Below are 13,838 nucleotides of genomic sequence, written 5' to 3' on the forward strand. Positions count from 1 at the left end.
GGCACCTCTAAACTCTCTAGAAAAAATGGGACCTCTTGTCCCGTTGCATCTGCTCCCTACCTCTTTAACGGTAACCCTCGATCCTGCGAGTAATCTTCACCACTAACTGATATGGAGTCCCCATATCAATCTACCGAGCCATGCTAGCATGAGTACTAGAGTGCAACCCCATGACAAACCTCTGCACTCGCTTGGCCTCAGTAGGAAGTATCATAAGTTCATGGCGAGATAACTCATAAAATCTTGCCTCATACTCGGTCACTAACATCTGGCCCTCCTCGAGCCGTTCAAACTGACACCACAACTCTTCCCTCTGGGATGGTGGAATATAGCTGTCCAGGAATAGGCATGTGAACTGGTCCCGAGTCATAGGAGGAGAATCTGCAGGTCTACCAAGATGATAAGCCTTCCACCACCTACGGGTGCTGCCCTCCAACTGAAAGGTAGTTAAATCCACCCCGTGAGACTCTAATATGCTCATGTTGTGAATACTGTTCCTTCACCTATCAATAAAGTCTTGTGGATCCCCATGTCGTTCACCCCTAAATACCGGAGGGTAAAGCCTAGTTCACCTATCCAAAAGCTTTTGCGGCTCGCCGGCCGCAGCTGGTCTAGGATCAGGCGCAACTGCTGCTACTGGCTGGGCACCGGCCACGAGTAGTGTACCCGGGGTCTAATTTACTGTAGCTGCGTGCCTAGGAGCCTAAGCAATAGGGGTCTGTGCTCCCCCTCCTTCCTGAGATGTGGCAGGGTCCACCAGAAATAAACTAGCCTGAGTCATAGTGTCCATGAACCGCATCATATGACCCATGACCACCTAGAAGCCTGGTGCTGTCATGAAATCTACCGAGGCTGGCTCTGCGGCAGGCACCTCGCCCTGATCCTCAATAATGGGATCTTCCACTAGATTCGCTGGTGGTGCTGTTGGGGCAGCTCTAGGATGCCCCCGTCCCCTACCTCGGGCCGGTGCCCTCCCCCGGCCTCAACCTCTAGCAATGAAGGAGCATCTCCTCCCGGGTTTGGAACATCCACCGTACGCATTCTCACCATCTGTGAGAGAATAGAAGGAATAAACTTAGGATACCATCAACTACACGATATGAGATGAATAAAGAGTAGTTTCCTAACATCCTATAGCCTCTCGAAGATAAGTACGGACGTCTCCGCACCGATCCGCAAGACTCTATTATACCTTCCCGTAACTTGTGAGACCTACGTGAACCTAGAGCTTTGATACCATGTTGTCACGACCCATTTCCATAATAGGCCGTGATGGCACCCAACGTTGTCGTTAGGCAAGCCAACACTGATTAGACTAGTGAATTCCCGTTTAAATAGTTTACTAAATGGATAACACTTTCTCATTTGTTAAAAAGGCTTAAGAATTTACACTTTAAGCATAATCAAATGATAGAAATTAAGTGCAAATCGTAATCATGTAACAATCCCAAAATCATAAGTCTACTAGTGTGTGTGCCAAGACCTAGTGTCACAAGTGTGTAGGTAATCTAGTAGAATATACAAAAGAGTACCAGTCTACTGTCTAGAAAACGAAATAGACAGAAATGAACAAAAGAATAGACTCCAGCTGCTGCAGAATGGCTCGGAAAGCAGCTCACCGGAAGGTCTCTAAGTCCAAGTCAAGCGTGCGTGCCAGACTGATAACCAGATGCACCAGCCTTAGATCCTGCACATTCAAGTGCAGAAGTGTAGCGTGAGTACATAAACAATATGTACCCAGTAAGTATCTAGTCTAACCTCAAAGAAGTAGTGGCGAGGGGTCGACTTTGACACTAATAAGGGCCAAAAACATGATAATATGAAGTTATAATTCAGCATGACATATATAATGATAGGAGAGCTCAACATGAAGTAAATAAACAAATCCTTCTTTCAAGTAAGAAACAAATCATTGCACTCATATATCCCTTTCACCTTCCAAGTCCGTGAAATGGTAATAATTATAAAAAGGGATTCCGATATCACTACGCACGAGTTATGCCGAGGACGTACGACCCGATCCAAATATACATAATAATATACTGTGAACTGCTGAAGGTCGAATGGCCCAAACCATATAATATATATCCATAAATCCTGCCGAGGAACGGCCCGCTCCCATGAGAGTAGTGGAAGGTTTACTCCGCTCACAGAATATATTTGCGAAGCGGTTGCACACAAGTATTCACAATTTATCATAATATTCCTCAATATCTTTCATAACAGGAAATTCAACTCATAACTTTTAACATATGAAATTATCATCCTTCACTTTAAGAAAGCCAACAAGTAGAAAGTGTAATCAAGGAACGATACAAGCAAATGATGGTGTAGGCCTAAATCTACCCGGACATAAGCATGAACAGTAGCTATGCACGGACTCTCGTCACGTCGTGCGTGCGTAGCCCCCACAAATAGAACATGTTATGATTTTAGTTAACCTAAGAGGTTAATTCCCTCTTACAAAGTTAGGAAAGAGACTTACCTCATCTTAAAGCCTACTTCCCAATTCAAGAATGTGCTCAAGCCTCCAAATTCGGTGCCAAACGACTCAGAACTAGTCAAACATTATATAAATCAATCAATCTATGCTCAAAAGTATATATCTCCACTATTAAATTGATTTCCCAACCCAAATTTCAAGATTCCTAAAATTCACCCCTGGGCCCATATGCTCGGATTCAAGAAAGTTTCAAAGAAAGTTGTTACCCACAACCCAAGGAACATAAATATATTATCTCTACTAAGTTTCATGGTCAATTTCGTGGTAAAATCTCATTTTTATCAAACCCTAAATTTTTCATCTAAACCCCTGATTTATACCAATTTTTATGTTAAAATCTACCCATAATTTATGTATTAAACTCATATTAAGTAGAGATTACTTACCTCACAAAGCTAGGTCGAAATCCCCTCCTTAGAAGCTCTCAAATCGTCCAAGAGTGGAAAAAAATGAATGAAAATAGCTTAAGTCCCGTAATAAATGAACCTCACTGCCCAAACGATTTTCGCACCTGCGGTGCATAGGCCGCACCTGCGGATCCGTTTTTGCGGACCAGGTGTCCGCTTCTGGGGAATTGGCTGGGCCGCATCTGTGGACGTGCTTCCGCTTCTGCAGAAACTGGGCTGCCCTCCTTGGTCCGCACCTGCGGGGATTGGCTCGCACCTGCGAGCTCACACCTGCGACCAAAGGCTCGCAGGTGCGGGCACACCAGATCTGGTGTACCAACAGCCCTGTTGAGTTTTAAACTCAACTTGCGCATCATCCGAATGGAACCCGGGGCCCCCAAGGCCCTGTCCTAACATACCAATAAGTTTGGAATCATAAAACAGACTCGCTCAAACTCTCGGAATGCCCGAAACAACATTAAAACTAAGATTCGCACCCCAAAACCAATTGATTCAAACTTAAGAACTTCAAATTCTTCAATTTACTTCCAATGCACCGAAACGTACTTAGACTACTCGGATTGATACCAAATTTTGTGTGAAAGTCTTAAATTACATTACGGAACTATTCCCGGTTTCGGAATTCTATTTGGACCTCGATATCACCAAAACACGTTCCAAACCAAATTTAAAGAACTCTTAAAGCCTTCAAGAACCAACTTTCGATATTAAGCGCCGAAACGCTCCCGCGTCATCCAAAACCTGATCTGAACATACGCCTAAGTCTGAAATTAAAATACAAATCTATTGGAACTATCAAATCTCGATTCCAAGGTCATTTACTCAAAATGATGACCGAAGTCAAACTTGGCCTCTTAAGCCAACCTTAAGGAATCAAGTGTTCCAATTTCAACCCGAATCCTTCCAAACCCCGAACTAACCATCCCCGCAAGTCATAAAATAGTAACAGCATGTACGGGAAGCCTTATTTAGGGGAACGAGATTCTAGAAAGCAAAACAACCGTTCAGGTCGTTACATCTTTAATTTCTAGTTAATTAGAGTATTATGTGAAATTCGAAATTAGTGTTGCAATTTAGAAAAAAAAAAGTATTTTTATAAATAATTAATTAAAGTAATTAGTAGTATATATAGTAATTATAATTTTTACCACATTTATTGAAAATTGTTAAGTTCATTTAAATTAAATTCAAAAAGGGATTAAAAGACAAAAGGGCTATAATTGAATTCTCGATCAAATGTAAAATGGCTATTCTTCAAATTATTTTTAGCCCAATTGCTAAGGCCCAACGAAAATACCCAGTCCAAACACACCATCTCAATTCCAATGTGGCAATCCAGCCCAATCTCTTTGCACCAATCACCGCGTGCCACATCACCCTCCCTCACCACTCACACAAGAAACACAACGAATCTGGATTGTCTGTTCCTCAGATCAACGACTCACAATTGATATCCAATTCTCTTTAATTTAAACACCCAGAGATCTACTCTCAACCGATCTGATTAAAGTAATCCAATAGCCACCGATTTTTCCACTTAAATCATTTCTAAATTTTCAATTACCAAAATAATCGGATCCGTTGATCAACAGATCCAACGGCTCCCGTTCCATCTCTTGTCTTTAATCCTAGAGACGGACCTTATTCCTCCCTAATCATTTCCTCTTTCACTTAGCCTCCCTCATATCCCTTTCTTTTCTCTTTTTGCTCATCTCAATCAAACATCATTCGCGGAACCTTGAACAAATTTGTGCAAGGTCACTTGAAACCACTGTAAAACATCTCTTATATCCCTGCTACACCATGAATCCTGCATATAATTTCCTCTTTCATCACACAAGTTCAAGGACCGTAATTCGAAACCCTAAGCTCAAAGGAAAAATCATCTAATTTGCTCTCATAAGTCAAATATCGAGATGGAAACCACCCTTTTCCTTGTGAAACCCACGAATCCGATCGTCTATTTTCTATTTCGTCATTCAAATTCAAAACACCCAAATCATGAAACCCTAGACTCAACAATGCCACATCAACTCACCGATTTTCCTTCGTGTTCTGTCAAATCGGAGCATGCATGGAGTCTCTCAGAGTTCATCATGAGGATTCAATGTCCAGAGGTCAAACTCAATGACCTTTGGATATAAGGGTTATAACTACTAGTCCAAAGCCTTCAACGATCGACCCTCGTGCTCAGCTAAATTTGACCCTGTTTTCCCATCTGTTTTCTTTCTGATTTCACTTAATCTTGCTATCATCATCTACCATGCATCACTTTCCATTATTGTTTTGAATCTATGAAACACTAAGGGCCTTAAATGGCACTATAAAAAGGGCATTTAATGTTCTCATCTACCACGACTGAACATTGAGAAAAAACAACCTAACAACATCTAAGATTAATTTTGAGATCTCAGAAACCTAGGGTTTCTTACTGATTTCTGTTCTTTCGTTTCTGAGTACTTTCACTGCTTCGAGCTTGAAGACTTGGGGTCTTATGCAACTAAGAGAAATTCTTGTTTGGTCTGCTGCCCTCGAACAGGTCAGTACATTCCTAACTTCTCTCTTTTGATCATCTTATTGGAGTGCTATAAACATGATCATTGTATTTTGTTAATTATAGTTATTTGTGATGTTATCATTAATATACAAAATGTTATCTCCATGTTCATGATAACGTGCTATTGGTCGATGATATTTTGTCATGTTTCTGAGTATCCTTAAGCTGATGTCGACTAGCATGTTATATGACTGTAACAACTCTTATATCTGAATCCTAGTATTCTACATGATTAATTTCCATTGATGATTCTATTGTGATATTTCCTCTACAAATATTTTCCTTGCATCCTGTTTGTGTTGTGGCCGAGTTTGTTGTTTGACAATCCTAACTGAGATAAACTTGAAAGTTCATAAGTTCATGTTATCCACCATTCAACTATAGCATGAAAAACTAAGTGTTTAGATGCTTTCCTTCTCTATACCTATATCTACCAACTCTGAGGGCAACTTCTGGGCTGTCACTATGGCATTCTCATGATTATACCTAACTGTTGATTGCCTCTGTATGAAGCAGTCTTGTTTGAGTTGAACATTCTTCTTTTCATGAATACCAATAGTTATACTGTATATATTCTATTAAGATTAAGTTATCCTCCTCTTCATAAAATAAGTCATAATCATGTTTGTTATAGTTAACTAGGCACTTGCTATTAAGCTGAACTTAGTCGTCCCTTGTTTGTTAAAACCTTCAGTTACATGTTTAAGTCAAAACCTATTTGGTGTAGTGCTTTTCTATTTTAAATTTCTTTGATGCTACTGCTGACTTTGTAGAGCATACATTTAGTTATCAACAAGGTATCTTCCATAAAATAGAATCCAGTCATTCTTGTTATAGTCAAAATGATATTTTTTAGTTGAGTGCGATTACTTCATACCTAGATACTAATTAAAGCTATATCATTGAGTTAAACTTGTTTTGATATAATACTTACTTTGTCTATAACTCCCTCTCTTCATGACATGTTTAACTTGATTCTGTAACATGCAAAGCTCCCCTATCTGTAAAATATTAGAACCTTACATGAACTGCCTATGTATAGCTGAGTGAATATTGCACGTATCCCCGTTTGACTCTATGATTCCATGTTCTTGTCTTAATATGTACTCAGTCTTTTCCTCATTGCAAATTTGAACTGAACTTGATCTCTAAATCTTATAGAAACTTTTTTGTTGATACTGTCTGAACATGATGGTTTGTTTAAGGTTAATACTGTTAGGAATGTGATCCTGTGAGCCCCTTAGGGATTCCATGTTCAAATATGTGAACCTGAAGTCATGTTGAGAGTTTGATCATGTTTCTAATATCTCTGATAACTTCTGTAGAAGTGGTTAGTTAAACTGTTTATCTGAACCTTCACTGATGTCTTTTAAACGTTCCAAGTAGTGTTATTGATTCATGCATGTGCTAGTAGCAAGCTAATCGATTCATAACTAGTCTACCAGAGCAGGAGTGTCTGTATTTCTTGTGTTGCTGCATGCCTAAACTGAGTGCACTTTGCCTTTTCTTTTGAATGTGTTCTCCCCAATGTTTTGATGTTTAACAATATGTTATATAGTTTATGTTTCTCTCTTATGTGTGCTCGAAGGTCTGACCTTAAGGTTTACCTAACATGTGGGTTATTCATCTGGTGTTAGAAAAATGTAGAACTATTTGTGTGCCCTTATATTATTCTGTTAGAAGGGAGAGTATTAGTTTTTGGTAAGTGATACTATAGCATTTAGTTTACATTAAAAGGGCCTAATTGGCATTTAAACCCACAAGGAAAATATATTGTTAGTGGTTAGGGGTATTTGGTAGTGGCGTTTAACTCAAGGTTGGGCTGTTCTCCCTGGCACAAGCATTACACTGAGCCTTGAGTTCTTTGGGAACTTTGAAGTACCGGGGGACTCAAAGGGGGCATCGACATTGAGTAGAACTTCCTCCTTAGACTTTAATTCATTGACACTTTTGGTTCTTTAAAGGTTTAGTGTTTAATGACAATGAAAGGTTTTCAATATAACTTATTTGCTATGTATGACCACCATATTCTCATTGTGTTAGACTATTGATGTTTTAATATATTTTGTTCCATTCGTCTGTTTATATAAATTTCATACATGGTTGAATATGCTGAAAAAGATGGAGCATGTATCTAATGATTTTCTCTTTTCTTTTGGACATGTACATCATTTGGGGATGCTAAGTTCCTAAGGAACTCAGGCCCAATCCCAGCCTTGTTTCATTTTCCTGGAGAGTCCAAATCAGTTGTAGCCGCATCTCTTTATTGGTGGGCCTACCTTCTTGAGTCCCAATTACCATAGTCCAGTCCTTTTTCCATCAATTCCTTTGTTATTATCTATTGTTTCCTTAATCTAGCTTACCGCTTCATTACCTTTTATCTACTGCCTTGTTGCTTTGTCACATCTTTGTTGTTATGTATATAACACTCATATATTAGATTACATACTTTATTTTCATGCTTTAATATCATATAAAACATAGGTAAGCTTTAAATAATATAGGATTTAAAAGGAATTATTTAGTAATTAATCCTCACTTCTCTAATTATAATTTACTCATATCATTACTATGTTCTCGCTCACTTTTCCTTTTCTTAAAAAAATTTGAAGCCCATAACATAGTAAAAACAGCGGCCCATTTTTAAAAGGGAATCATAACTGAATCGCAAGCTTTTCTATCAAGAGGCAAATCAGAATTTTTCATAAAATGTGAAGTACTGTCGCCCCTAAAGGATTTTTAAAAAGACTGCTTTTCTTCAAAGTTTTAAAAGACAAGGTATATCTTAGGCTCACTTTTACAAACACCTTTTAAGAGTACATGAACACCTATCCCCTAAATCAACTTTTTCATAACTTAACCTCTTTTCACAAGTTTTATAAAAAATAGACCATTTACATACATATTTCAAAACTCTTTCAACTATATCCACCAACATAGACTCCTTTATAAATTCACAACCTTTTAAGGGTCTCACGTTCCTTTTAATAATATCATGCTCTCCCTTAGATATACAGTAAGCCATACTCTTTATTAGTAATTAAGCATAGTAGAAATAACTGATCCCTTAAAATTTGTCGAAGTCCAATGGAGCTACCTCAGGTAGATTTTAAGGGGTGCATAACACCTTCCCCTTAGAAGAATAAGAACCCTTACCCATAATCTCACCGGTTAGTAGACCAACAATAAATGTGACTTAATAATTAAATAGGTGCCCTAGTATACCTTTAAATATTATGTGGCTACTCTCTTTCATCAACAATAGAGAAACCACAAGTTGAATCTTGTTTTAACTAGTGCAAAATAGGGTGCAACAATTACTATCTCATATATGTTTTCTTCCTGGTTCGTCAATGTCATATTTGTGTTTCCTACTTGGTTTGTTGCTAGCACATTTATATTTTCTACTTAGTTTGCCACTGTTACATCTGTGCTTTCTACTTGGTTTATTATTGTTACATATTTATCTTCTACCTTGATTGTTACTGCTACACTTGTGCAAGCTAACTTGTTTGTTACTGCTACGTATGTGCCTTCTACCTTGTTTGATATTATTACATATATGCCTTCCCCCTTGTTGTTACGGTTACCTTGATGTGTTGCTGGTTTGGTTATTACTGATTTAGTGCTAATTGATATAATGGAATCGGGTGCGCACAACACAGTATTATAATTGGACTGGGTTCACGCCGCACAATATGGCCATAGGATTAGGTTGCACACTGTAACAATATTATGGCCATATCGGTTTGTTCACCACAACAGTATTGTAATTTGTTGAACTGAGTTGTTGATATGTACATTCATTTATACAACATATATTCACATTTCTTCGTATGTTTTTAAGATAGTTTCTTACGTATGCATGGTACTTGTTAATGAACTTCTAGACATTCGGCAGATGTCGCATCAATATAAAGAAATAGTCTCCTTCTGACCTTGACACCGGACTCGTGCAAGAGCATTCATATAATGGTAAATGGTAACTAATATAACTTGACCTTATTCATATAAAGACTCTCCACATTCATGTAGAAGTAGTTGAGTTAGTGCTATCGAGTGTATATCTTCTTCTGCATATGGATTTTGTATAATTGGTATACGTATTTGACCTGGAAGGTTAGAAAAGCGTGTTGTCATCTTTTTCCCTTAAAGTGTACTTTATCGTTGTTTTTCGTGGTTTCATGACTTGTTTCTGGTTATTCTTTCTTATTATTTTCTCTGCTTATAAACTGCACAGGTTTATTAAATGAGTATCTTTTGACTTAATAACTTCGCCATTACTTCACCGAGGTTAGTAAAGATACTTAGCTAGCATTTGGCCATAGATTTCCAAATTTGTTTTGAAAAATCTGATTTGGGTGAAATTTGATTTGAAGATGAAAATGTGTTAGGACATGAGTTTTCAAAACATATTTCACTTTTTTTTGAAAAAACATTAAACATGACTTATACCCACAAGTTCTAAAAACTATTACAAATACCCAACAATACCTTCATCAATAACATTCATTATATTATCGCAAACCATAGTCATGAAAATAAATAAATTTAGTACAAAATTATTATTTTATAATAAACTACATAATGCGCTATTAGATGACCTAGAAGACGAAGCAGTATTGTTACAAAATAATAAATGGTGGGCTCTTTTATAAAATACAAGAGTTTGGGACAATTCTTAAAAAATATAATAGTAATATTTTGGGCCAAATTTTGGGAGTTGGGTTTTGGATTTTGGGAATTTGCCAAAATATGAATAAAATTTATGAACAAACATGTATTTGCCAAAAAAAAGCCCAAATGTATTTTGGCAAAATCTATGGCCAAACGGGTCCTTACTGAGTTCATAGGTTCGATTGTACTCATACTACACTTCTGCACCTTGCGTAAAAATATTTGGAGCTAAGTCGCTGTAGAGTTCAAGGACGAGCATTGAAGATTACTACTTTCCAGCCATCTACTATCATCTTGTTCATGGTAATATAAAACTTATATTTCTATTTATGCAACTTTCAAACAAATGATGTAATTCTTCTTGCCAATATCGTAAATTTCAAATCTTAGTTTCTCATGACTTGTACTTCCGGATCTTGGGGTAGTTGAATCTAAATTTGTATTTTTATTTTTGTATTTATTGATGATCTCCAGGTTAGATAATGTTTTGTTAGTTGACTTACCAAGAGAGTTTGGGTTAGGTGCCATCATGACTTGAGGTGATTTTGCATCGTGACATTTTCATGATAGATTTGCAAATAGTTTTGCCGCTTCTCCTTGCTAATTTTTATCAATTTGGATATGAATTAAACAGAGAATGTCCTATACCCATTTTTTGGGTCTATCTTCTATTGGAGTTGTCCATAAAATTTGTTTACTATTCATGTTGTAATTGTAGGAGTGAATATTTCGACTCATTTTCTGTTATATAAGAATTTTATCGGAGGATCTAATTAACTTTTCTTTAGCAAATATACCACTAGGCTAGCTACCTAGTGCCTAATATATAAATAATAATGTAAAAACAAGGATCCAATATTTACAATTTGTGCAAAATCAAAAATGAAGAATGCGAAGTTAAAGCTAACTAAATTATAGATGCTAAATATTACAAGTGATATCATAGACTACTTTCAACATATGGTGGTGTGTGTATCCACAAGCCAAGAGCAAAACCTCAATGTAGCACCTCTAAAGCTCTCACCAGACGCCAAGTTTTGCATTCCAAAGGACAAGGAAAATGTGAATCTCCAAATAATACCATCCATCTCTAGGACAATCCAATCATCCAAGCAGTATGCATATGCAATGAGTATAGGCTTAAACACCCAAAATTTGAGCAACAAAATGAAGCATGAGAGTCTCCTCTTCCCTATACCAATGTATGGCTGCAAATTAGACGAAGAGACACGCGTAGACAAATAGCCTTTTTTCTGGATCATAGGATGTAACATGAGCTGCCAGAAGCATCTTGTATTCAGGTTCCTTTCCTACATCCCAATCCACAAACATGCAGTGCAATGACACCTCCAGAATGGGAATGTAAACATGCCAATACCACTGAACAATGTCATTACAGTAGACATAAAACCAATAGCAGACAACAATACTTTTCAGACCATTGGATCCCAGCTTAAGTTTACCATTGGCTTCAGAAACCACTGATAAGTTACAATACTATCAACACTCTGAGTGTATATCCGGTAGCTAATGCATAATCTATAGCCAAACGTGTATGGGACATACAATGAACTAGAGCAAGACATGAAGACACAATGTGTCCATATATGAAAAGTCCACTGCATGCTTGCATTAACTCTTCCATATACCATTAGAACCCTACCAGAATGAGCATGATAACATGCTAATACCATTGGAAAGTACCCTAACAGTATACAGAATACAATTATAACAAATAAACAAGCAAGAACAAGCATTATCACCAATAACATACTCATCAATCAGGAGCTCTCTTTTTGGCAACCCTAGCCCTAAGATTAGGAGTTTGTAACTTGTCAAGATTGATTAGTCTCCTCCCTGCACTTGGCAGTTCAGAGAAAGAATGAAACTGAATTGTACATGCAAAAGAAAACACAAGATTAGTTAAATAATCTGTCACTATGTTGCCCTCCTTTAAGACATGCTGAAATAGCATATTAAAGTGCTACTTCATCTCCTTGATCCTTTTAACTTCAGCCCCAATGCACCATGGAGGATCCCATTCTCCTTCAATAATCTTTTTCATACCCAATGAATCTGTCTCCAAAATGGGAGAATGTAGGTCATGAGCTACACAATTAGATAGTCCTTCTTTTATTGCCTTTGCCTCATGCACAATGTTAGTTGTTTCCTCCAGTTGTTGTGCCTTTACATACACTAGATCACCTTCACCATCTCTCACACAAAATCCAAGAGAGAGGGGACCTGGATTGCCTATTGATGCCCATTAGTATTGCACTTGTGCCAGCCAGTATAAGGTAATTGCCATGTTACTCTTTTAGTTACAATTACTGGACTATACTCCTAAAAAAACCTTATCATGTCTAGCCAAAGATATGGAATGTGAGTAAGTCAACTGTATCTAAACTTTGCCAAGAAGTATAGTGTCTTGTTGATCTCATGTATTACCCTATTAACTGAAACTGAACCTTCATTCATGTTTGTGTTTCTCATCTTCCACAGCTCCCAAGTTACAATTGCTGGCACTGCTTGGAATAGTGGTTTCAGTTTTGGACAGCATGAAACATTCCACCATGCCCTAATAACCTGATGTACCTGTACCAATTTGATGTTTGGCTAAAAATTCATGTTTTGGTATGTAATTTGCCGTGCATTATGCCTCAATATTGTTACCTTTGGTGTGAATATTTGTGACTCGAGATTAATAATGGTATTTCTACGTGTAAGAGTCAATTAGAAGTGATTTGGAAAGTTTGCATGCAAATTGACATAAAAAAGGGAAGCATTTGGAGGAAGTATAAGTTTGGTGCCCAGGTTGGTGCTAGGCACCAACCAAAACGCTGCTGAGAGCATGCTAAAATATTCACTATCTAGGTTGGTTTTAGGCACCAACCGAAACTCCAAAGTTAGAAGACCAAAACAATTTGCTGTCCTGGTTGGCGCCAGGCACCAAGCGAAACGCCAACGGGCGGATGTTTTCCTAATTCGGCTGGGACTTGGGGATTTCAACCCTAAACATCCCCAACATGTATAAAAGGGGTTCTAAATCTATTTTTAGGTAAGGGGGACATATTTTGAATGAAGGAGCGAACACACGTTTGGACCAAGGGAGAGCACGGAGCCGCCGTGGACGCCGGAATTCATCAGATTCAATCTTTCTTCCATCAAACTTAGTAATCTTTATGTTTTTTTGGTATGATTTATTGTTTTGCTATCATGTCTATGTGGAACTAAACTTCGCGTGCTAGGGTTGTGATTGTCATAAATATTAAAGTTTATTAATTACATTACCGTTAATTCAAGTTAACATCTTTGGTTGTTTCTCTAATTCTGTGCATAATTGCTTAATTGTTTGGCGATCAGTTGTGTTCTATTTACTATCTATGCTATGCTTGGGAAAGCCATATTTATATTAGAGTAGAATTAGAGAGAGCTTGTTTCTGAACCCATGGCTCGGGAAAAGATTTTGCGATTAGGATAGAAATATACCTCACAGTCTTGCTTAGTTGAGTACCGTATTATATTTGTTCATGATAGATTCAATACCAAAAGAATATATGGTTGATATATTATGGAAAGACAAATAGTATTGTGGGAACATGCTATTTATATAAACGATCCGGCCAACTAGCAATCATAGATAATTCGGATTAACAGGTGTAATTACAAACTCAATAGGATTGATAAACAGACC

Source organism: Nicotiana tomentosiformis, chromosome 12 (assembly GCF_000390325.3).
Source record: "Nicotiana tomentosiformis chromosome 12, ASM39032v3, whole genome shotgun sequence".
NCBI lineage: Eukaryota > Viridiplantae > Streptophyta > Magnoliopsida > Solanales > Solanaceae > Nicotiana > Nicotiana tomentosiformis.